A 22,608-nucleotide genomic window follows, 5' to 3' on the forward strand; every position below is an offset into this window, starting at 1 on the left:
TCTGTTACCAACTCTCAGCTCACACCAACTCCCATTTTTTTTTTTTTTTTTTTTACTGTCTCCCAACAACGGATCTCCTCTCAGTTCCAATTAGGTAAGACAAAGACCCCAATCACTGAACCCACGAACAGGCTCGGCTCCAACAACACATTCAGAACCCCCTACTGCTCAGAAGGGTTCCAGCCTAGAGTTTCCTCTCAACACAGGCTTGCTCTTCCTCTGCGTTCTGGAGGTATGGTCTCTGGGTCAAATGAACGCAAGCCCCTCTTCCTTCTTCATTCCCTTAACCTAAGGGATCGGGAACCTTCAATATATCCAGAAGAAAATCTGGGCTCCAGTAAATAATCATCCTATCACATCCCATTCAAATTATTTCCAGATATATCTGCTCTGTCTCAGTCAGCACTTTCGGAAGGGCTCCCCCTTCTATCTCATTTATTGACCCACACTCCTCACATAGTGCTACAATATGTGAAATACCTTTACCTTTTTATACCACAGCCTGATAGACGTCACGCAGTTAACACCAGGGGATGAGTGACTGGTCATTGCTAACACCAATGTAGTAATAATTTGGACCAAAGACAAAGAAGGAACCTGAAAAATAATGTATACTCTCTGGTTACAGGGCAGTAATCTGTGCTAAAAAGTCTTAGTTTCATTGTTTTTAGAAAATATCACTTCATATTCTTTACATGGATCCCATTTCTCCCTATAAGCAAAGGTTACCAACATTGTGGCTGCCAGTTTAATAAACTGAAAATTGAAAATAGAACTGAGCACAGGCCTCCTCATTTAAGAATCTATGTTTGCTGCTTTGGTTTTGTTTTGTTTGGAGACAGAGAGGGATGTGTCATCCAGGCTGGTCTCCACACCTGATCCCAAGTGATCTTCCTGCCTATGGCCTCACAGGGAAGCACGGGGCTCCATTCACTATACTATGACCACCAGCTTTAAGTGTTTGGCTCTCTATACAAATTATATGCTCTACTGAGACCTGAGGTTTGTGCATAAGTATTGAAAGTACCAACAACAAAAAGTGTCAATGGAACTTATTCCTATTTCATACTGGCGAAAAGGCATTCAACTTTACATGAACAACGGGACTTTTGACAGATTAATTCAAAGCTGGTATTACAATTGTGTAGAAAACAAGTTAAGCCATTGAGAAGCAGTCCTGGGACCGGTTCCTGTTCTTCAGCACGGCGCAGAAACTGGACCGAAAACAAAGACTTGTCTACATAATCTTTCCTTCCGTTTTCATTTTGAATTGTAGAAAGTTTGCTATTATTTATGAAGTGTAGTCATGAGTGTGGGTATGTACAGGTGAGTTCAGGAGCTCCAGGACACGGGTGTGGGGATCCCTGGAGATAAAGGTAGAGTCACTGCCTGTCATCAGTACCAGAATCTGCCTAGCTATTTTTTCCAGCTCCCAAACTGGATTTTCAGCTAGTGTCAATGACAATCCTGGAGCCTAAGTCTAAAAGGTGGCAGGTAAGTACCTATAGGAACTCGAGAAGATGCTGTAAAGGTGATCGGGAAGAACCCTCAGCACACTCATGCCCTTGTTTTGAAACTGTCACAATCTAAATTTAGTCTCATTAATAAAGGAGGCAGAAACACTTATCACAGGCCACACTCACAGTAACTAGCATTTCTAGAAAGACAAACATATATATATATATATATATATATATATATATATATATTCACCTTTACTCTTCAGCATGGTTCCTTCTCAAATTACACAAAATGTACTTTAAGAAGCACTCACTACCTGCTACAGATGTCCAGGAAAACTGAATTATGGAAGTCGGAAACATATGGTGGTCGCCTATTGCACAAGGAAGGTACATATGAAAGTTATAAATTTCTTTTTTAAGTCAGCATTGTAAACGCATTTTATAGGGTTCACGGTATGTATTACATCTGTACGTTTAAGTCTTGAGATATATGTTTTTAAAAATATTTGTGGTTTGAAATTTTAAGAGAAAGAAATTTCCTTCGTGAGTCAGTAGAAGTAAAGGAGGGCAAAGTCGAACAAATAAAAATAAATGTACGGGAAGACAAACAATTTTGTTTGATTTCTCAGCTGGTTATCCTGAAAAGGACTTCAGGTCATCGTCTGGCAAGAGATCACTCACAACACAGGAAAAAAACGTGCCCTGTAGATGAAGCTGCCATTGTTTGCGATCCTGTTCTGAAGCAGATAAATGAATTTGAGCAACGTGAGGTTGGGATTGATATTGTTCTAAAAATCAGATTAAGAATTCAGCCTTGCAAGTGTCAAAACTGCACCAATATCAATTTGCTTGTGAAGGGAAACCAAAATCAATTTCTTGCCAATCCTTTGCCTATCAAAATGTGTTTTCATCTCAATTATTTTATTAATAACTTTGAAATAAGGTTTGATTCCAATAACAATTCAAGTTGCACATTAAATACTATCAACAGGCACTAAGTACCATCTACTAACTGGGGATCTTCTAGCACAGTTCAAAGCTCCTTTAAAGTGATCTTTTGTGTGTTTTTCCCTCTACCAGAAGCCTCTGTTATCTTTTAAATTACAATTTAATTGTGTGGAGTTTTAAAAGAAGAGTCACGGATTTCTCACTCCAGTTTATTTGAAGATATTTCATAAGCGAGTTATGAGAATGGTTTTAGTTTTAAATGAGTTTAAACAAATATTTACATGTTTGAATNTNTTAAAAGTGGAGCGGGTGTTTACAGGTGCTATTGCTGTAGGTTAGCGGTATTAAAACCATGCTTGTATCTCCATAGTAGAAGAGAAATGTCCAGAATGGTCTCTATGTCCAGGCTGGAGATCCAATGACATTTCCTCGCGGGTGAGGGTGAGTGGGTAGGGGGAAACACAATGAAAAAATAACAACATATGCTTCCTTTCTGGGAAGTTTTATTTGGTTGTATTTTGCATCCTCCTTTGTGATCAGTTGTTGAGTAGCTGCCTCCATTGATTTTTCTGTTCTCTTCTAGTCCCTGCTTTGAGGAGGCTTGTGATCACTCCATGCTAAGTGGCGGTAAGAAATTGAGCATTTAACGTTGCGGACTTGCAGATAGAAGGAAAGAGGAGCCCCCAGGCACGGAAAAGGCTCTCAGATTCCGGTCCCAAGGTCAAGTGCAAGTTGGAAGTAAGGGAATCGCAAGAGAAATTTCTCCTTATCAAAATTTAAGTCGCTTCCGTACGATCCGGCTCAATCCTAACTCAGGCCACCCGCTGCCTCTTTGTTTCCGTTTATAGTTACAACTCTAGAAAAGGACCTCAATTTAGACCCAGAGTAAGCTTAATTGGGTGCTCGGCTGGTTTGTTTTTTAAACTATCATTTATTGCTTGGTATTGATACAAAGCGGACAAAAAGATTTTTTTTTTGAAAGTCTGATTGGGGTATCCTAAAACTCTGGAGACAGATCTTCCTGGCAAAACATTTAAGAATTCAAATTTCCGATGAGGTTCTACACCTGAAATTAAAAATTCATCCCGGCTTTCTGAAGTCTGAGTTGCTTGGGTCAATATCTGCATTTTCTTTCATTTCTTCATTTCGGTTTCCATTCTTTCTGGTATTGGTGCCTCCCCTCCCTCCCCCACCCCCGCCACTGCTGAAGACATTCTGATTTACAGTTTGACTGAGAGCTGCATTTCTGTTTAGAAGGTGAAATGTCCAAGTCAGTTAGCCAAATTATTCCCCGACGGTTCCAATATTGCGCCAGAGTCCCAGAGTCAGTTATTTTTATGTCCGACTGTATTTCAAATGTGCGGGGTGATAAATAAAACCCGCCTCAAACTTCAAACTATCTCAACCTGATGAGGAACAATGACAAAAATTAACCCAGCCAAAGCGTCGGGGTTCTCGTGAGCCTCTGGTTCATAAATCACAGTGCGTGCTTTGCGCCCACTTGCAGCCGCGCCTCCGCGCGCCTAGGCGGTAAGCGCTGCTCGGAAGCCGCGGCCCAAATAGGGATCGGAAGGACAGGATGCAGAGTTCAAGTCATCCTTGGAAGGGGCGTGATGCGCGGGGGCCCCGGAGGGAAGAAACTCCTGGCCACGCCTAAGCGACCCCTAACTAATTCGGCGTTAACAGTTCTCCCAGGTGGTGTGTTTAAAACCAAAAAGGGGCTGGAAAGGGAGCGAGAGGGAAGTGTTGAAGGAATGCAAGCCGAAGCTTTCCACCCATCCCTCTGCTGGCCTTGTCCCTTGAAAGGCAAATTCTTTTCTGCTCCTGCTCGTAAGCCCTTTTAGCATAGCCGGGGGTGGGGGGTGGTGGGGGGAGGCCATCTGGGGAGTTGAGCTCGGTGTGGCTATTCCCTGAGCTGCCTGCTGGAACCTCCACTCCTCAAAGCACACGTCCCATCCCAGCAGCCAGACTCCCACTTAGCCCGCACCCCCTCTCCCAGAGCTGGAAGCTGGCCTCTGGCCTCTGGGTGTTTGACCCGCTGGGACAGAGGGTGGTCCCGACCCCTGGCCTTGAACCGCGCACCTGTTAGAGAGCCGAGCCCGGCAGCCCGAGAGGACCCCGTGACTCTTAGAGACCGCAGGGGGTCGCGGCCATCTCGGCGCCCGGCGCACAGTGTGCTCGGTGGGTATAGGCTTCCTCCTTCTGGGGTCTGTCACTAGCGCCCATCTGTCCACAGAGCGCCAAAGCCAGCCCTGCATTACACTTCCGAGCGGGTCGGTGCTTCCCTAGCCCAATGGCAAGGGCGCACAGCTAACAGTGCAGGGCAAAACCATCAGGAAGATCTGGATCTGGAGATCCCTTACCCTAAGAGGTGATGGTGACTTAGTAAACAGAGCCTTGGCTGGCGTGCAGTCCGTTGCGGATTCTAGGTCAACCTCAGTGACCTCGGGAAAGCGGGGAAAAGAAGCGCAGTGCAGGGGTAAAAGGAGGACTGTTGAGCCTTTTGCACATTTGAACTAAGAATTCCCTAAAAATGAAAAAATGGTTCAGAATATTGAGATGAAAACTCAACCTGTAAGAGAAGTGTCCCAGTGGTCCGGCCGGGCGACACGGGCACTGGTGCGCGGGCTGCTCTCTAGTGCTGCATGTCCACAGCTTCATCCAAGGAGGTCTGAGATTGAAACGGAAGAGCTTGGCCCTAGCTAGGCAGCTCCGGATCGGCATAGGGATTTAGTGCCGTTGCCCTTGCCTGCTTCACGCCGCCGCTTGGCCTGACACAGCAACACCTTGGCCTGTGGGCCTTAGCTCAAAGCAAGGAATCCAGAGCGTTTCTGGATGGCGGGAGGNGATGGTGCCCTGTCCTTCGCGTGCTTCACGACATAGGCAAGTGTTTATGGCAAGACCCAAAGGCATCCCAACCACAACCCCTGCATACAGCCTGCATAATAATCCCAGCCTGGCTGGCGGGTTGGGCGGTGATGAGACAATATATCCAGGTGAAGGGTAAGGAAGTGGTGGCAGAAAGTCTGTCAACTATTCTGCTAGGTGGCTGTTTCCAACCCTCCTTGGCCTGGGGCAGCAGTGGCCTCTTCTCACTGGAGTCCCCTACCATCCCCAGTGCTGGCAGCGCATGGGCCTGGCCTAAAAGCAGGGTCCGGGCCCAGGGCGCCCTCTGGGGACCGTTGGTGGCATAGCCATAAGCCCGACTTTTAAGGGAGCAGTTTTGCCTGGCACTCCCTGCAGACCCAGGCTGTACCTGTGTCCAGTTCTGGGTGNCAATCAGAACCCTTCACCTCGCAGCCCGCTGCAGCCCTAGGACGCCCCAGAAATCCAAGCCCCGCTGCAAGGGAAGCTCTGTAGATGGCTGCCTTTTGTCAGGATGGAGAAGGCCCCTAGTTCTCAGGAGAACCATCCCAGACAGAGAAGGGTCTACCATTTCACTATCCTACCTGACCTCCATTAAGAGAATACCCCCATATCCCCCCCTTTTTTACAGGAATGTAAAAGCTGTTGTTGAAACGGAAGCCTCCATATGGGCAGAGGAAGACGGTGGGAAATGAAAAAGGCAACCTGAGGGGGAACCTGGACAAATGTTAACAAGGGTTCCTAATCTTGGTGTGAAGGCTAACCTCAGGATTAACTGAGCCTGACCAAGACCCCAGTCCCCTCTAGCTAANGGATCTTTCCCAGTGAAGTTCCCACTTCCCCACACAGTAAGCTGGAAAGAGCCCTTTGCCACACCTTCATTTTCACTTGCAATCCCCCAATGACCTTTTTGGTTTCCCCAATAGTGAGGTTCTCTATCTCCCCCACCCTTTTTCTTCTTTTTCTATAGTCAGGACTTACTTTATTACTAGGTCAACAGTGACAAACTGTCTAGGTCCTGCATGATAACAACTAAGATAGGTGTAAAGTGACCTGTCTCCAGGGCGGTAACCTGCAGTTCTTATGGACTCTCCATTGCACAGTTATTCCTGATAAAATGTATGCTTTTTTTTTAAAAGAATAAACCATTTCGGGGCAGTTACAGTTGCATTAGTGTATGTTGTGGAAATACGCTCACATTTAGAGGACTTTATTAGAAACAGCTGGGACATGAATGTTTCAAACCTGAGTCTCCTTACCCTCAATATCTCCTTTCCATTCTGACTTCCCCGAGAGCATCCGCATAATGCATGCTCTCTGTGTGTAATACAAGACACTTGTTTAATAAAGCGAACGATTGTCTGTGTCAGGGAGATTGGTCCTCTCTCTCTCAGCCCATGTGCAGAGCAGATCAAAGACCCAAACTACCTCTGTCTTTCTAAAGACAGCCAGATGGTGTCTTGATTTTTCTTCAGTTTTTTTTTTAAAGCAATAGAATTCAAAGCACTAAAGAATCTGCATGGGTACAACAGATGAAAGCTCATCCCAGGTAAATTATTATTTTTTTTTAATGTCACGCATGCTTTACTTTAGTCTGCTAAGGTTTGGGGATGCTTTGTGAGAGTGCTTACAACAAGCATGTAAATGCTGTGTAAAAACTTAAGGCTGCATAAAATTGAAATCAGAATCCAGAGCCAAGATGAGAAGGAAACAAGAGCTCTGGTGTGCATGTGGGATAACACACAGTTTATTAAAGGAGAACTTGAAATGTNCCTCCGAGCTTCCTAGCAGCAAGGGAAAGAAGCAAAAAAGCATGATCCTCATTATACAAGGACAAGTCCAATCATTTCTCTGTGGTAAGAGGTACCTGTGTGGTTCCTGAATTGATGAGGATGATGAGGTCAGCAGCAGCAGCAGCAGCAGCAGCAGCAGCGAGGGGGTGTCTTATATGCTGCTCCATTAGGGAATCACCTGTCCCTGTCTCACCCAACAATTCCTGGGCTGTGGTTTTACTTCACTGCACACAATTCAAAGGTGCCCCTCTATAGGAATTCAGTTTATCTAGAGACCTTAGGAACCAGTCTCGAATTCAGCACTGGCTTCTTAGGGTTCAAACAGAATACAGGCTACAAGCCCTGGCAAAGTGCTTAATCTTCCTCCCTCCCTTGCTGCCTCCTTCCCTCCCACCAAATTCTCTTTACAATATGGAGGCATTTTGTTTATAGAAAGGACATTCCAGAGACGGGATACCTAAAGACTCTCCAACAGGATCTTCCCTGTTAGCCGAGGCTGCCCTCAAACTCAGTTTAGCTTCCCCCCAAGCTGGGATTATAGGCTTGGACAATCACACCTTGCCTAAGAAACTTCAGAAGTCTGGGCTTGTCCCTGCCCCGCCCTTTTGACTGTCCTCAGTGTCCCTCAGCTGTCACTTGCCAGTTTTCATTCTGGCAGCTTCAGAAGGACATTTCTATATCTGTGCTCCAGAGAAAATAAGAACAAGATTTGGCCTCCAAGGCTTGTCAGTACAGAGGCTGAAGACCTACCTGGCCTCTGTGTGGCAGCCTGTAGGGTGACCTGGGTCCCCCTGTGTAGTATGNGTTCGAACAGTGGCTAGGTACATCTGAGTATTCTGGAAGGTCAGAGTGTCACTCTGGTTTTGCAGGAACATCAGTATGCCCCTAATGATGGGAGACTTGGAGCCTGGGGAAGAAGAAGGGAAAGTTTCCTTTCCCTTGCTTTCCGCTCGCCTGTCTCCTCACCTTGAAATGCTGAGTCAAGAAGCAGGTTAAGTTTTATGAAGACAAGTTCTCCTTGGTACTGGATCCACCCACTAAGACTGACTGGGAAGGTCCACTCTGCAAGTATCCTTCCTTCTTTCCTTCTCTCCCTCCCTGTTTCCCTGCCTCCCTCCCACTTCTCTCCTCCCTCCCTGTTTAGCTCATACTGGANGCTCACCCTCCTGCTGAAGCTTGCATGTTTAGAATGGGTTACATATCCACCCAGTGCATCTCAGTCTATTTCCCAAGGTTAACTGAGCCCAGATTAAAGGAACTTCCTCTTCAACTAGAGTGTAAACTCCCTGAGGTCAGAAGCCTGCTGCTGTGTTTGTCTTGATCTTTTGAATATAGAACAGCAGATAATTTGTTTCCACTTGCTCCACTTGCTCCAGGCAACTCCAGGCAGCTCCAGGCAGCTCCAGGCAGCTCCAGGCAGTGGGGTGTGATGGGATAGGCAAGTGAGAAAGGCTTGGAATAAGCAAATGGAGTGTAAAGGCATGCTGAGTTTGTCACTGGCTCCAAGATCCCAAGAAATAACCAAGCATCTTTAGATGANGGGATCTCAGCAGCACCAACATTTTGTGGTATTAAATTTNCTTCNCAGCTGAGAGTAGTCAGGCTTTCTTCTGAGTTCACCTGCATGATATGTTTGCTTGTTTGTTTGTTTTAAAGATTTATTTATTGTTATATGTAAATACACTGTAGCTATCTTCAGACACACAAGAAGAGGGCGTCAGATCTCATTACAGATGGTTGTGAGCCACCATGTGGTTGCTGGGATTTGAATTCAGGACCTTCGGAAGAGCAGTCAGTGCTCTTACCCGCTGAGCCATCTCTCCCAGCCCGCATGGCATGTTTTTGTAATTTGACACTTAAAGAATCTTCTATGTTCTCATGATATCTTACAACCCCTTCTTCTTGAGACAGGGATTGATGTAGCTCAGGATGACCTCAAACTCACTTTGTAGCTTAATCTGGCTTTGAACTCCTGACATTTCAGTCACCACCTTCCAAGTGGTGTGATTACTGACATGTGACACCATGTCCAGCTTTTTCTTCCTTTTCAGTTATATAACACTCCCACCCTACATTAATTTTAGGATGGATGATGATTAGAGATAAGCTTGTGAAGCCTGAGACAATGTTAATATCAATTCTCTCCAAAATGCTGACCAATATTTTCACCATTGAACTCAATACTTTGGTATTTATTTATTAANTGTTCAGAATAATATTTTATTACTTCTTTGATAATTTCATACATGCATGCAATGTATTTTGATCAGATTCACCCATAAATCCTCTGCTAACTCCTCCAAGATCAAACCCCCTACTCCCCACCTCCTCCCAATTTCTTGTTCACTTTTCTTTTCATTTTAATAATCCATTGTGTTTAATCTGTGCTGCCCTTACACTTTTGGATGTGGGCCTATTCCCTCAGCTATGGTTGACCATCCAGAGGGGCATGCCCTTAAAGAAAACTAATCCTTCCTCCTTAGTGTGTGTGTGTGTGTGTGTGTGTGTGTGTATGTATCCCATACTTTATAAATATTGTTCATGAAATAAAAAGTAGTCTTTTCAAACAATGCCAGCTACTTTGATATAAAGAAAGTTCTGCTAACAGCGTATCATTATCTGGCAAGGCTACCATCTGGGTAGAGAGCAGGGATGCAAGTCTCTCGTGGTTAGATCTTGCTGTCAAGTAGAGGTTGAATCACCNAGGACATATAGCTGGCCCATTGCTTAGCTCAGACACAGGCTTAGAAAGACACAGGCTTGATGGGTGGCAGAGAGTAGAGGCACCATGGAGAACAGTTTCCAGTCCTGAGGGTAAGTAACAGGTCCTGAGCTGTGCCTTTCTGGTCTCAGGTGTGCTGGGTAGGCAGCAGTGAGTCTACCAGGTCCTGGAAAGAAGCATTCAAAAAGCCTGTTGTTCTTGTGACATTTTTTTTTCTAAGCTCCTGCTCTGCCAAGGAAAGGGAAGTAAAAAGGCCCCTGACACTGTGTGTCTCTGTGTGTCCTCTTTTCTAATAGAATAATAATAACATTCCAAAGGTTTTTCATGAGTCATGAAACTAACTGCTAAGGTGTGTCCAGCAGTTTCTGTATTGCAGCAGCATATCCCAAAACCATTGGGTCAGGTGGCTTTGGGGGCATCTTTCCTTGACTCTGTGATGTAGAGGTTAACTTCTGTACCTGTGTCATCTAGAGCTAGAGCTCGAAGTTTTCTGTGAATGAGGACCTGCATTTGGAGAAAGCATCGCTTCTCCATCACCTTTGTCCTAAATAGAGTCCTGTGACTCCTGTTTAATTTCTACTGATGAGAGGGGAACTTTGAAGTCTGTGTGCCTGCAGAGGAACCAGGAGAAATGCATGTATTTTCTTTAGTACAGGAAAGTAAAAGAATCTGATGACTCCTTAGCTTTGTCCTTGCCATAATCTTAGGAAACTCTAAAGCCAGGATGGCTACAGAACAGGGAAAGCTGAATCTTCTGTTTAACTGAGGGGAGCGGGAATGGAGTAACTGTAGTCTAGGGTTCAGGTTTGCTCCTCTGGGGCGACTTCAAGGACAAAGTTCTCTTGGAGGTCAGGGCAAATTATACTCCATGGAGCTGAAACAGGCTTCCTGAAAGAAGATGAGGGTGTGAGGAACCAAATGATATCCACTGGTTCTGGAAACAGCCTCGTTATGTCAGAGCCCCAAAGCTTCCTATTACAGATTCCCATAGTTTTTATTTTATTTTATTTTATTTTTTTACTATGAGTGTGTTACCGGTGATGTAGAACTGGGGAAGGTTTAGCAATGTGCTTAGTGGNATTTCCAAATCCAGGAGTTAATCATCCCTGGCCCGTGACACTTAGTCTCCACACATGTCATCAGCACTTTCCTCTCCTCCTCCATCTTGGTTAGCATTTTATTTTTTATCTTTAATGATTTAACAGATGTCAAACCCTATGTTGGCCTGACAAGAACGGACATTGCTTGAATGTCTCTGCCTAGGTCTGGTTCATTTATGAGGGGGAGAACAGACCACTGATGTCATTTTCATGTGTTTTGGTAGAAATTTCAGGGTCCCCACTCCCCAATGGAAGGAGTTTTACACTTGTAAAGTGGTTGCAGTCTTCTTGTTAAGGTTTTCCCAACACAGTCTTGAGTTTTACCTTTTTTTTGCTTAGAGTGTACAGTGATATCATTGAGTTCAGAAGGGTACAGTCAAATTTTCCAGATGATAAGTACAGTGGGAAGCACAAGAAAATATCTCCTACTTCTAAGGCAGACAATGGGCATTGCAAGCTGCCTGTGATGAGACAAAGACTAGAAGGAGCTCTGTGCTACCTCTTCTTAGAACAATTGCATTCGTTATTTAAATTGTCTGACATTGTTTTCATTCTTGAACTTAAGTGTGGGTCTAAGAAGTTCAGCCAGACGCTCAGAACTGTGTGGCAAGTTGGTGTGATTGGCTGGTATTCACTGGCCATACTCAGAGCACTCAGAGGAAGCCCCTCTAGCCAAAGGAAGAATTAAATAGGTAGTGGTGGGGGGAATCTTGTTAGTGCCAGAAGACACATNATATAAACTCTATGGAACATGAAGAAGACCTGGTCTCTGCCTTTAAGACTTTATAGTTGAATGAGCTGTGTGGAAAAAATTTAAAAGGCCATTTAACTATACGAGTAGAGCAGAGAAGTGGTGGCTAGAAGCAAACTCATTACCTAAAGGAAATGTGGGTGCGACTATTCGGCCAGTACTGTTTCAGGCAAAAATGTCAAAAAGCAACCATGCAGGAGTCAGGGCCAAGAGAAGGAGTCCAAGTTGAGAAGTGGTTTCTGGGGTCCACTGTTTTGCTCACTACTTCTAGTCTATGACTTACAGGAAGTTCTTTAACTTTTATAAGCCTCAATTTCTTTCATTGAAAAAAGGCAGGGTAAAATGGGCCCTGAAAATGCATTAAGTAATGGTGAACGCAGCAAGAAATTGCACACTTGAGAGTGCTTTGAGATGGGAAAGTGCTAAATAAAGGTGAAGGCAGACACCTTGCACCCGATCCTCTCACTGACTCCTCTCCACCTCTTCCCCTCCCCTCCCTACACTCATATCCAGTCACAAGCTGTAGTCCTTCACTGCAACCCAAGGAAAGACTCCAACAGGAAACAACTTTGGTCTTTGGGGTATGTTCTTTGGCACCATAAGCATATGTAAAAGTAGTCATTTTATCAGAAACCAGTTTCCTCCTGCAAACTTTGCTGAAAGCATTCTCTTCGAGANGAGAAACATGATATAATTACAGGAGAGGTGGCACTTGGTCATGGCTATGCATCTCTCTGGGNAGCCATTTGCCAAAGCATAATTGCAGGACACTGGTGGGTGGGTACATGCCTTGTGTTTATAAGGTGGAAAAGAGTTTNGATGGCCTCCCCTCCTGCANGGTAGAGCCATGAAGAGAGCAGCCTGCAGAATTGCAGAGCCATGGGAAGGCATGATCAAGGGAAAGCTCTTCTGCTCTCATCTTGAATGTAGAGTCCTAGAAGAGAGCTGCAGCATCTGCGGTGTGAACTCCACAGAAGACTGAGAGTCAACATGGGCAACCATCAGAACTCAATGTTTGAAAAAGGCAATTGAGTGAATCAACTATTCAAAAACTCTGTCTTACATAAGGTGTCGCTTTTGTTTGTTTGATTTGAGTTCTTGAATGATAGTCATGAACTATTATCACCCACCCCATCACACCTAGCGTGCACCGATTGATTGATTGATTGATTGATTGATTGATTAAGATAGTCTCACTCTGTACTACAGGCTTGCCTGGAACCCATGAACTCACTATATATTTGAAAGAGGGTTTCATGTAACCCAAACTTACTTCTAACTTGCTGTTCAGCCAAGACTGGCCTTGAACTCCTGATCCTCCTGCTTCCACCTCCCAGTTTTTGGAATCACTGGCTTGCACTACCACCATGCCTGGCTATGGTGATTATTGATCCAAATGAAAGTGTAATGAATCCAAATTCCTCTGTGCAAAGATGAGAGAGGATCTCAGATCTTCAGGAAATAAATTAGAGAACTCTGTGGAAGACGTATTTGATAGGAGAGGGATAGAAGAAATAGGTAGAGTGTTTTTATTTAGTGTAGTTAGAGTATGTTCTGCAACCTGTCACTGTAGCTGTGAGAACAGAGTCCACCACAGTATTGCTCACAAGGAACGGGTGATACATGTAATTAAAGAAGTGTGAAGGGCTGAGGGCTGGTTCCAACTCTAAGTAAAAGGCATGAAGGAAAAGGGAAGCACTAGATCCCTTTAATAATGATGGCACTCAACTCAGGGAAGAAGCCAGACTTTTCTAAAGCATCATTAGATAACACCTTTGAACATGAAGCGTTAATGCTCTAAAGGCATTTGTGAATTTCTCTTCTGGCTTCTGAGACACTGCCTGTATTGGTTAGGGTTTTACCGCTGTGAGCAGATACCATGACTAAGGCAACTCTTATAAGGACATTTAATTGGGGCTGACTTACAGATTCAAAAGTTCAGTCCATTATCATCAAGGGAAAAGTATGGCAGCATCCANGCAGGCATGGTGCAGGAGTAGCTGAAAGTTTTACATCNTCATCTGAAGGCTGCTAGCAGAATACTGACTTCCAGGCACTCATAGTGACACACCTACTCCAACAGGGCCATACCTTCTAATAGTGCCACTCCCTAGGCAGAGCGTATACAAACCATGACACTGCACTTCCACCCCTTCACCGCCCCCCCCCCACCCACTTGACTGTGCCTGCTTCTTTGTACCAAACACAGGCTGAGTTAATAGCAAAGTAAGGGACTGAGTCTTCTGGGAAGGAGATAGGAACTTGGAAGTCGGCGTTGTACATACATAATGCTCAAGGCTGTAGGAACTTAGACATTTTAGGAATTCTCTTTCTGTGGATGGGCTGGTTAGTTGCTTTTTGTTGTTGTTGTCAATTTTACATAAGCTCCAGTCAGGAGGGCATCTCACTTGAGAAACTAGCTCCATCAGGTTGACCTACACAGAACTCAGTGAGGCATTTTGTTGATTAATGAGTGATATGGAAGTATGGAAGGTCCAAGCCCATTATGGCATTGCTACCCCTGGGCANGGGTCCTGGGTTGTATAAGAAAGCAGGCTGAGCTAGCCATGAAGAACAAGCCTGTAAGCAGCACTCCTCCATGGTCTCTGCTTCCGTTCCTGCCTTGACTTCCTGCCTTGACTTCCTGCCTTGACTTCTCTTCTTGATGGATTACAAGCTGTAAAATAAAATAAGCCCTTTTCTTTTCTAGTTGCTTTGGTCTGTGTCTTCATCGCAGCAACAGAAAATTAACCAGGATAGTAGGCAGTAAGAGGAGAGAATGAGTGAAGACCCCTCGGAGTGGTGATCAGATAAAAATATGTCCCACAAAAGAACAAAAGACTGTTTCAGGAGGGAGTCATTGATGAAATCATGAAGTGTCAGTTATTGTAGAGGTAAATTCCACCCCGGGACTCAGGCCAATGACTTCAGAATTAAGGTTTTAACAATCAAAATTGTAGGAAGCAGTTTCCCAATAAGTGTGGAGATTTTCAAACTTTAGAATGATCTGTTACTCACACCCACTGTTCCCCATTTGGATCCAGAGCGATCTAAAATGGAATGAGTTTCCAAGTAATCCTAGTCTTGCTGCTTCAGGCTTGGAGAACCACACTGTTTGGGAACCTGGAAGCTGGAAAACAGCAGGATTGTTTAGGGACCAAAAGGGTCAAAGGGGACTGAAGGAAGATTAGCTAGGGGGTGGGGACACCCAGTCTGCTCACCACTGAAGCCTTGCTTAGCCATCTGTGACATGAGTGATGTGAGCAACAGAGTGGAGTAGGTATTTCAGAAACTTTGAAGCTGAGAATTTTTGCCAAGACTTATAACTTCTTTGAATTTTTTTTCCTTTAGCAGTGACTTTTATAAACTTATCTCTACACAACATTCTTAGGAGAAAATGAGACAATATGACAGAGATGGGACAACATTCATGTCAGAGTGTGGTGGTCATATAAATAATTNCTGAATCTGTGAATATACCATATTTATATAANGGCAAAATAGCGTAGTGGTGGCAATAATGATTGCCTTTTTCTAACTCTCTGCAACCCTCCAAAAATGATTGTCACTCTGATGCTGTCTACAGATTATAAATTAAGCCAAGAAAAGAGGCTTGCCTTTTTTGGAGACAGAGAGATGAATAGCACATTACAGAAAAAGTTCTCCTTCTTCTGCTTTTAGCATGTGCCATTTAGGACAGTTCTGACTCCCAAAGTATTTCCCTCTGGTCATTTTTAAAAATAAACATTTTGATTAATCTTTTAACATGTCTTTCATTAGTGTGCTGAGTGAGCATAAATCATCACAGCATGTTTGAGGAAACACTATGAAAAGCTGCCTGTAGTAAAAAAGTGTGAATGCATGCTAAGAAACTTTATGGGAAGCCAGAATTGCACTGTCAATATTATCAATTAAACATGAGGATTCTGGGAAGACTCTGTTTACATAATTGAACTCCATGGGAGAGGTAAGCATGCCAGAATTTTGAGTAATTAAATGTAAATGACTGTACAAATGCTCCAATCTAGTGATTAATAAAAGGCAAGTCCAGATCATGCCAGCTAACAGCAACATCATTAAGGCTCTAAAGACCAACAATGAGGCTTACACCACAGAAGACATGTGTTTCATATGTCTGGTTTTTAATTGACATTTAATGTGGAAGAGGAATGATTAGTTCTCGCTCTCCCCGTCCTCATCTCCTCATCTCTGTCACTCATACATTTTCCATCTCCCTCCTCAGGAAAAATAAAAGCTGAATTGTAATGCACTTAGAGCTGCCTCTAGTGCTCACGTTGTTACAGCGACTCCAGTGCTACCACCAGCTAGCTTACCTCTCGATGGTGGCAACCCTTCAGCCCAGATAAACATAAACATTCCTAGAGTGTTCATGTTCCTCTAGCCTGCTCATTCTTCCTAATCGACCTTTAGTGACATCTCCTGTCCAGGGATCTGAAGGACACATGAAAGTTTCCTTTTACTTACTCAGTGTCAATCTCTTGACTTCTGGACTCAGTTTCCCATTTCTGCCTCTCCCCCACCCCCGGGGATTTACTGGAGTTCTTCTCCACAGTTAAAGTGCATATGCAAAGAAACTCTTTTCAAAGCTTTAACATTTCTGTTATTATTATATTTGATTGAAAAGTTGATGGCTATAGTATTCCTCTTAAAAGCCTTTATATTCATTATCCTCTTCCTTCAGGTTTTCATGTCATTCTAGCTAAGTCTGACTCTTCCAGTCAGGCATGTAGAGCTCTTTCCCGACAGAAGTTCCTTAATTTCTTTGTCCTAGGTGTTCTGCAATGTCAAGGTGATGTGGATGGTGGACATCTGTTTGTTGCTCATTTTGTGAAACACGAGACAGGATCTTTCAATTTATGAACTTAAGTCCTTCACATATAAAATTTTCTCAAATTTTCCTGCCCTGTTAGCTTTTTATTCTTCTATTTAAGACTCTTTTTGTTTTATTGTTAGACCTGGGCTGACCTCTTAATGTTTTATTTTGATGTAATTCTTTTCTTTTACTTCAACAGATCTCTGTGTTCTCCTTCCGATGTTTCTTGGAGAGTCTCAATGTCATTCCTCATTTACCTTTCATTTGTGCCATGGTATTTTCATTGTCAAGATATTCCTTAAAACTCCTTCTGTTTTGCTTGGCCAGTTTGCTCTTTCTCTCTCTCTCTCTCTCTCTCTCTCTCTCTCTCTCTCTCTCTCTCTGATCTCATGGAAGAGTAGCATATTTCATATGTCAAAGTTATATCCAGTGACACTATAGATGTTGATGAAAAATTAGCTGTAGGATAAATGACTGAATCATAGCTTCAAGTGAAATCTTTAATGCTACAATCAGCAATGCCCTGCAATTTACCTTTTCTTCTCTGCCNTTATTNTTAGAATTTAGAAGTCCTTTTGTCTTTCTACATTATTTCCACTAAGTTGCTCATTTTATCTACTTACTTCATTCTCCATTTTTCATAGTAGATTGCTTTCTTGAGCGCACGGCAAGAGCTGGTGGCTCCAGTGCCCCAACATTAAACAATGAGATCCAAAGAAGCTACGGCTTCCCTTATGGTTGTATGGAAGAGGCAGGTAATTTATCTATGAGTGGTGAACAGTTAGCACTTTGGGCTTATCTTTNACCCAGCAAGACAGGAAGTATGTGATGGAGCAAATACATGCCTCACTTCCTTTTCCTTGCCTCTCCCAACAGCAGTCTGTTCCAAATTGCAATGACTCCCTGTTCATCTCTGGACACCTATTACATGACTAGTTTTCCAGACAGCATTTTCTTGAGTATTTGTGATAAATTGTAAGTGCATTCTGCTTTATGTTTATCTGAGCCTCAGCGTCTGGTTTCTCCAGTCTCGTTGGGATTGCACTCTCCCTCTAAGAGGCATCAGATTAGATTTGCCTCAGGACCTATGTTCTAGAGCTAAGATCCTCCTATACTGAGAAGTGTTTGGGGTATTCAATGTTCATAAGAATCACCTGGAGAATTCTGTACAACACAGACTCTGGTTCAGATCTTTTGGGCAGGGACCTGAGGTTGTGGGGCTGACATCACAGGCTCAGCAATCCCATTTTGTTACAAAGCCACAGAAAACACAGGATGAGGCCATTGGTGTTGGTGCCTTTTGGTAGCAATCCCTGGTGTCCTCTGGCATCTCAATCATGAAAACATCCACCATGGGAGCTATGTCTAGGTACAAATGGGACATAACATTAGAATATTGGGCCTTCACTATATGAACATTATGGTTCCAATGACCATAGTAAGAACTGTCATTTAGACTTTTCTTTTTTCTTCCTTCCTTCCTTCCTTCCTTCCTTCCTTCCTTCCTTCCTTCCTTCTTTCTTTCTTTCTTTCTTTCTTTCTTTCTTTCTTTCTTTCTTTCTTTCTTTCTTTCTTTCTTTCTTTCTTTCTTTCTCATCATCAGAACCCTCACAAAAGCAATACAGACTCCTGCAGCTCTTAACTTGCATCATGCTTATGAGTCAAAGCTGTTTTGTGGCACCTTAAAGTAAACTTACATTTCCTGATACTGCAGGATCAACTGAACGAAAGTGCAGATGTTTGATTTGATCATAATAGGGCAACTCTAAAAAAGAAAAACATATATGAAGGCCNGATAATTCTCTNTNAAAAAAGGATTTCTGCTGGTAGACTAGCTGGGAGCCTAAAAACTGGGTATATCTAGTAATATATCTAGAAGTCATTGATAAGAGCTAAGACGTAGGATATATGATCACCTGGAGGATTCTATACAACACAGACTCTGGTCCAGATCTTTTGGGCAGAGATCTGAGAACCATTCATCCTTAATTTCTAAGAAGCCCTTGATCATCAGGAACAAGTTCTTATCATTTACTTGANACTAGAATCTTCTATATAGAGAATTAAGGTCTTCCCTTGCCATTTTTCATGGCTTCTAGTCAATAAGCCTGAGTCAGAGCTCCACACAGATTGAACAGAGAAATTCAAAGCTGCCTAAAAAAGAAGCATTACCTTTTAAGAACCAGAGCGTACTGTTACTTAGTAATTTCCTCTAGGGCATTCCATCCTTCAGGGAACTTTCTTAAGCCAGATGATAAACAATTCAAAATAACTNCAGGAAGTCCCAGAAACTGATCAGATTCACTAAGCTCCTCCCTCCCAGAGTAAGAAATAAGGAGTATTGAGGGTCAGTTTCAGACAAACCAAGCTGCAAAAAGACTACTGGGCAAAGCAAAGCTGCAAAGAAAACTTTGAGAGCAGAGCACCTGGCTGTTAGAAGCAAACACCAATCAAGCTCCCTGAAAGANGTTTAGACCAGCTGATGCACCCCGAAAGGACACACTGCAATCTGATGAACTGCCTGAAGGCTGTGCATTCTGCTCCAGGTTCTGAGCTGTCACCCATGTGGGGTGGACTTGGGTGATACAGCTGTCTTTTATTAACTTCTGTTCCTATAAGAAACCCCTCACTCATATTTCTGTACATAACTTCCCATTAAAACTCATTGGCTCACCAAATTGGACTTGGGTGGTAACTGTACTTTGGTCTGTCCTGTGTTTCCTATGTAAGATTAGGTGTGTATGTTGTAAGAAAAGACTTGTACATAACACATACTTAAATACAAGTTGGGAATGTGTGTAGGGTGGGGCTTTGAGGAAGTATAGTATACAGTCTATAATCTGTATCTAAAATGCCCAAGGTCATGTGGGTATGATATTGATGCAATTCATGGTATCATAAAGGCTCTACCTCATCCATGAATTAATTCACTTATGGGATCATTATAAAATTAAATATTGAGAGGCCAATGAAGGAGGCCTTAGTTGAAGAGAGTCAGTTCTTGTCTGTGTGCTGGTAGGAACTGTCTTGTGTCGCAAGCACCTTCATCCCTTTATTGTTTTGCTTCTCAGATGCCAGCAGGTAAGCAACCTCCTTGTCTTTCCCTGCTGCTCTAATAAAATATCCTGACAAGAGCAACTTAAGGGAGAAAGGGCTTAATTTGTCCCACAATTAAGGCTTGGAACTTGTCATGGTGGGAAAGTCACAGCATTGGAGAACTGGCCATATCATGTCTATAGTCAAAAAGCAGAGAGGGATGAATGTTTCCGTTGACCTCATTTTCTCCTTTTCTTTCCCACTTTTCCTTTCTTTTTTTCCTGGATGTTCCTAGGAACTTATTACACAAACAAGGCTCATCTTGAGCTTACAGAGATCTGCCTGCCTCCTGAGTGCTAGGATTAAAGGCAAGTACCAGTACATTTGGTTATTTTCTCCTTTTTTTTTTTTTTTTTTAATTTTGGATCCTAGCCTAGGGAATGGTGACACCTAGAGTGGGTGAGTCTTTTCACCTATGTTAATGTAATCAAAATCATTCCCTACAAGTGATGCCTAGAGGCTAAATTAACCTAGATAACCCTCAACTATAGCAAGGAGGTTATCTTCTAGGTGATCCCAGGTCTTTTCAAGTTATGTTTTAAGTGCTGGAATAGTCTGCCTGCCTGAACTCTTTGAAATAACAAAAGCCGAGATAATTAACCTTAATTACAATAAGGAGTCTATGTTGTTATTGGGTTAACACTACAAAGCTGGAGGCTTAGTGCCCTTAGGAATGACAAACTATCCAATTCCACTAAATTAACATAATACTGTTTGAGGAAGAGGGGATTCTGGAGTGAGGAATGTTAAGAGCCTGGGATCACCATCAGATACTACAGTTCCCATCAAGAGTCCCATTGAAAACCTTTAGAAGATCGCAACTGCTTATTGTTTTCAAGGATGAGTCTTATGAGACTTGCACTTATCCTGGAGTTTGGGGAGGGTTGCAGGGGTCGGGTAGGGTGGGCAGAGTTGGCAATTCAAGTGAAAAGTTTTTGTTCACATGTAAAATCAGTTATAGTAAAAGAAGAGCTTGGGTATTANAGTCCTAGGGACTAGAGTTTTCCTCATGCCTGGGTTGCTTGACATTTTAGAAAATGTCCAATGTCCCTTGGATCTCGGCTGTTGCCTGGCTTCCCAGTNTGAGCAGTCACAGTGGTGGACTGTCTCTGTAATTCCAAAGCATCTGCTGCTGCCACAACCACCACGTCTTTCGATGTGTCTTGTACACTGACTGCTTTGTTCCTCCCAGGGTGTGAAGATCATTCNGTCTTTTAGTTGCTGCAGATTAAGCCATCTCCCCTTCCTTCATTCCAGCTTCTTTCTTGTTCATACTTTCTGAGGATTGTACTTTATAGTACAGTCTTAATATGTTTTGTGTTAAAAGGAAGACTTTAATTTTTCCCTGTCTCTTTCACTTTAGATTAATATTTTCAAGAAGAAACACTGTGTCTTATGTCAGGACTCAATAACCTTGGTCTATGAGCAGGCCAGATAATAAATACTTTGGGTTTTTTAAGCCACATGGTTGGCTGTTGCAACTTTGCAAGAATGTTGTTAGAGTAAGAAGAGACCACAGTGTGTAGACAAAGGGACATAGCTGTATTCTGATGATAAAACTTTATTTCTAAAAGCTTACTAGAGGCTAGATTTTGAACATTGTGGACAATTTTCTGACTCCTGTATTAAATTAAGAGCAGATTGGAGAGGTGTGAGGCAAACACCTATTATCTCCTCAGTACATGGGAGGCTGAGGAAGATCATTAGTTCAAGGCCAATTGGAAGATATACAACCAATCTCTGTGACAGAAAATAAGCAAATAACTCCCAAACAAGCAAAAGAGGCCAGTACGAGGCAAAGTATTAAACTCTTGCAGAATATTAACCTGGGGCTGATTTCTACTTCTGTTACACACGAATATAGAACTCTACAAGTTACTTTTTATCATTTTGAGTCTGTATTTATTAAAATGGGCCTTGTAGGCTTTTAAGTTTTCATAAGAGCTAAGTAAAATGAAAATAAAATTGACTTTGAGAAATGTTTGGGAGTGTATAAACACTCTACATTGAAGCGATTTGTTTAAATTTATACTCTTTTTGGGCTCGAACCTGATAACCCAGAATACTCTTGGTATTCAATAACTTATTGCTAAAGAGCTAAAAGGAAATGAGCAAAATATTTTTTTAAACTTTTCCCAATTTTTTGTTAGGTATTTTCTTCATTTACATTTCAAATGCTATCCCAAAAGTCCCCTATACCCTCTGCCTATCCTGCTCCCCTACCCACCTACTCCCACTTCTTAGCCCTAGTGTTCCCCTGTACTGGGGCATATAAAGTGTGCAAACCACGGGGTCTCTCTTTCTAATAATGGCCAACTAGGCCATCTTCTGCTATATATATGCAGCTAGAGATATGAGCTCTGGGGGTACTGATTATTCCATATTGTTGTTCCTCCTANAGGGTTGCAGACCNCTTCAGCTCCTTGGATATTTTCTCTAGCTCCTCCATTGGGGGCTCTGTGTTCCATCCTATAGATGACTGTGAGCATCCACTTTTGTATTTGCCANGCACTGGCATAGCCTCACGAGAGACAGCTATATCAGAGTCCTTTCAGCAAAACTTTGCTGGCATATGCAATAGTGTCTGCGTTTGGTGGCTGATTATGGGATGGATCCCCAGGTGGGGCAGTCTCCAGATGGTCCATCCTTTCATCTTAGCTCCAAACTTTGTCTCTGTAACTCCTTCCATGGGTATTTTGTTCCCAATTCTAAAGGGGCCAAGTACCCACACTTTGGTCTTCCTTCTTCTTGAGTTTCATGTGGTTTGCAAATTGTATCTTTGGTATTCTAAGTTTCTGGGCTAATATCCACTTATTAGTGAGTGCATATGATGTGAGTTCTTTTGTGATTGGGTTACCTCGCTCAAGATGATACCCCCCCCCCAGATCCAACCATTTGCCTAGGAATTTTATAAATTCATTGTTTTTAATAGCTGAGTAGTACTCCATTGTGTAAATGTACCACATTTTCTGTATCCATTCCTCTATTGAGGAACATCTGGGTTCTTTCCAGCTTCTGGCTATTATAAATAAGTCT

This window comes from Mus caroli, chromosome 9 (genome assembly GCF_900094665.2).
Source record: "Mus caroli chromosome 9, CAROLI_EIJ_v1.1, whole genome shotgun sequence".
Taxonomy (NCBI): Eukaryota; Metazoa; Chordata; class Mammalia; order Rodentia; family Muridae; genus Mus; species Mus caroli.